This window comes from Tupaia chinensis, unplaced genomic scaffold (assembly GCF_000334495.1).
Source record: "Tupaia chinensis unplaced genomic scaffold, TupChi_1.0 Scaffold000631_1, whole genome shotgun sequence".
Taxonomy (NCBI): domain Eukaryota; kingdom Metazoa; phylum Chordata; class Mammalia; order Scandentia; family Tupaiidae; genus Tupaia; species Tupaia belangeri.
In genome coordinates, this window is record NW_006160151.1 from 37874 (window position 1) to 41491 (window position 3618).

Consider the following 3618-nt stretch of genomic DNA (forward strand, 5'->3'; position numbering starts at 1 on the left):
AACTCTACTACCATAAGTCAGATGATCCTGACAGACACCTATAGAACTTTCCACCCAAAATATACATTTTTCTCAGCCCCACATGGTACTTTCTGGAAGACTGACCACATGATAAGGCAGAAAAACAGTCTTTATAGATTCAAAGGCATAGAAACTATTCCCAGCATTTTCTCCAACCATGATGGAACTAAACTTGATTTTAATTTCAAGAAGAATCCTAAAAAATAGACAAATAAGTGGAAACTAAATAACCTACTTCTGAATGACTTCACAACTACCAAAGAGATTAAGACTGAAGTCAAAAGATTCATGGAAATAAATGATAATGAGCACACAAGTTTCCATAATTTATGGGACTCTGAAAAAGTAGTCATAAGAGGGAAGTTCATAGCAATGATTGTGCACAAGAAAAAGATGGAAATGTGGCTAAAGGACAACCTAACATCATGCCTCAGGGAATTGGAAAAACAGCATCAACAAATGCAAAAAATGTCAGGAGAAAAGAAATGATAATTTTGAGGCAGAAATAAAAGAAATAGAATGAACTATACAGAAAATAAATTAAAGCAAAAGCTGATTCTTTGAAAAGACTGACACACCAAGAGAGAAAGGAACCAGATACATCAAATTTGCAATGAATTAGGCAACATTACAACAAACATAACAGAAAAAAAAACATCATTAGAAGATACTATGAGCGAGTATACACCAACAAAGAAAACCTGGATGAGATGGACAAACTCCTGGACACATAATCTACCAAGATTGATTCAAAAGGCCATAGAAAACCTGAATAGACCTGTAACAAGCAATGAGATTAAATCAGTAACAAATAAACTCCCAACAAAGACAAGTCCAGGTCCCCATGACTACACTTCTGAATTTTACAAAACTTTTGTTTCTTCTACAGTGTCTTCACTTTTATTTTTTATCTTATTTTATTTCAAGTTATTTTATACATGAAATCACGTCATTTAGTTTGCAAAGTGAATGTTCCAACATGCTTACATTTATCCTCAGTCGAGTTGGTAATACTGTAAAGTTTTATTCAACATATAATACCCCATTTTTGGTTCCAATAATGCTTTGCCTCTCCATATTTCTCCTAAATGTTCTTCCCCAGATTATATTCCTTCACCCACATTTTTCCCAAACTATATTTGGTATTCACAACCATTTGTTGTATTTCTATATCTTTTAGTCATTCAGTTTCAGGCAGAGTGCAGAAACTCGATTTATATTAAGTGGGGACACGATACATAGGGTTGGGCATCTCCCCAGTTTCAGCCATTCACTGGGGGGTCTTGGGGTGTAACCCCTGAGGATAAGGCGGGGCTACTTATCTTGTGGAATGATTAACTCAAGCTAGCTAACTTACCCATCACAGTTATTTATTTTTTCTGTAGTGAGAACTTTTTTTTTAAAGAATTATTTACTTTATTTTATTTATTCATTCATTTTTTAGTTTGACCAGAGAGAGACAGAGAGTGAGAGTGAGAGAGAGAGGAAGTGAAAAAGTAAGCCACCAGATTCAGGACTTGAACCCTGGTCAACCATGTGGAAGTGTCCAGCGCCTTAACCACCACACCACCTGCAGGTTCCCAGTGTGCCACAGCTTTTCATTCCGTTCATCTGTTCATCGTCTTTTTGGGTTGGTTCCATGTCTTAGCAATTGTAAATAATGCCGCTATAAACATTGATGTGCAAGCACTTTTCCAATTAAGAATTCTTCTGACCTTTGGGTAGATACCAAGGAGTGGGATTGCTGGATCATATGGAAGTTCTATTTGTAGATTTTTAAGGAATCTCCAAATTGTTCTCCATAGTGGCTGGACCAATTTACATTCCCACCAGCAGTGTAAGAGAATTCCTCTTTCACCACACCCCTGCCAGTGAAAGGTTTTTGTCAATAACCGGCCGATTTTCTTTGTCTAGGGAGTGTTATGGAGACCTCAATTAATTACAAAAGTTGTTTTTTGATGCAAAGTGCAAGAGGCTTTATTTCTAGCGTCCTAGGACTTTACTCTTGGTCATGCAAGACAGGATGGCAAGTGAAGCCCCAAACAAAGGGGCATTTAGGTTATATAGACACAAGTCCGTGGGAAGAATGAGGAAGTAAGATAAGGGGCTTTCTGCAAGGTGCTAAGCTAACTTGCAAATGGCTCTGGGCTAGCGAATTGCCCCGGGCTTCCACAACTTCAGCAGTCAGTTTATAATGAGAGCTGCATTAGCTTTAGTACAGAAGCGAAAAAGGCAAAGGTTAGACTGACTTTATTTTTATAAAACAGGATAGGCATATTTTAATTTTATTTTTACACCAGCACTTATCATTTTTTGTATTTTTAATCTTAGCCATTCTGACTGGGGTTAGGTGATATCTCATTGTTTTTATCTGCGTTTCCCTTACAATGAGGGATGTTGAGCATTTTTTCATATAACATTTGGGTGTTCATATGTCATCCTTAGAGAGTGGTTTTTCCAACTCATTCTCCCATCTTTTAATATGGTTGATGAATGTAAGAAGGACAATAAAGGAAACAGTGTGGTGCATGATTTCACCAGGGGTCTAGAGACAGAAGTGGAGTCCGCTGTAGCGCTGGGGGAAGTCCTGTGTGGTAAGGCAAAGTTTGAAATTAACAAATGAATAAAGAAGAGAAGGGGGAAAAAAAGGCCTACCTGGCTGACAGAGAGGTTCGCTGGGGTTGGGGGGTGGGGGTGGATCTGGAGCTGGGGCGGGGTGGGGTCCTGCCTCAGTGTCCCTTAGGCCAGGGGTCTGGAGATGGAAGTGGGATCTACTATAGAGCTGGGGGTGGTCCTGGATGACAAGAGATTGAGAGTCACTGGAGCTGGGGAGGCTGGAGCTGGAGCTAGAGAAGGAGGACCTGCCTCAGTGTCTCTTAGGTCAGGGATCTGGAGATAAAAGTGGGGTCTGCCATAGAGCTGAGGGTGGTCCTAGCTGACAGAGATAGGGGGTTGTTGAGGTTGGGGGGTAGATGTAGCACTGGGGCGTGGGGACCTGCCTCCATGTCCCTTAGGCCAGGGGTCTGGAGATGTAAAGGGGGTCTGCTGCAGAGCTGGGGGCAGTCCTTGCTGACAGAGATAAAGGGTCACTGGGGTTGGGAGGGCCAGAGCTGGAGCTGGGGTAGGGGGCCCTGCCTCAGTGTCCCTTAGGCCAAGGGTCTCTACAAAACTTTTTAAAAAGAGGTAACTCCCATTCTACTCAAACTGTTCTTAGGCCAGGGGTCTGGAGATGTAAAGGGGGTCTGCTGCAGAGCTGGGGGCAGTCCTTGCTGACAGAGATAAAGGGTCACTGGGGTTGGGAGGGCCAGAGCTGGAGCTGGGGTAGGGGGCCCTGCCTCAGTGTCCCTTAGGCCAAGGGTCTCTACAAAACTTTTTAAAAAGAGGTAACTCCCATTCTACTCAAACTGTTCCTAGAGATCCAAAAGGAAGGGCCTTGTTGTTTTTTATGACTGAATAGTATTCTATGGAGTATATGTGCCACACTTTTTCAATCTATTCATCTGTTTGTGGACATTTGGTTTGGCTCCGTGTCTTTTTTTTTTTTTTTTTTTTTGAGAGGTTTTTGCTATAGGGCGCGTGCGCTCACCAGACAGACAG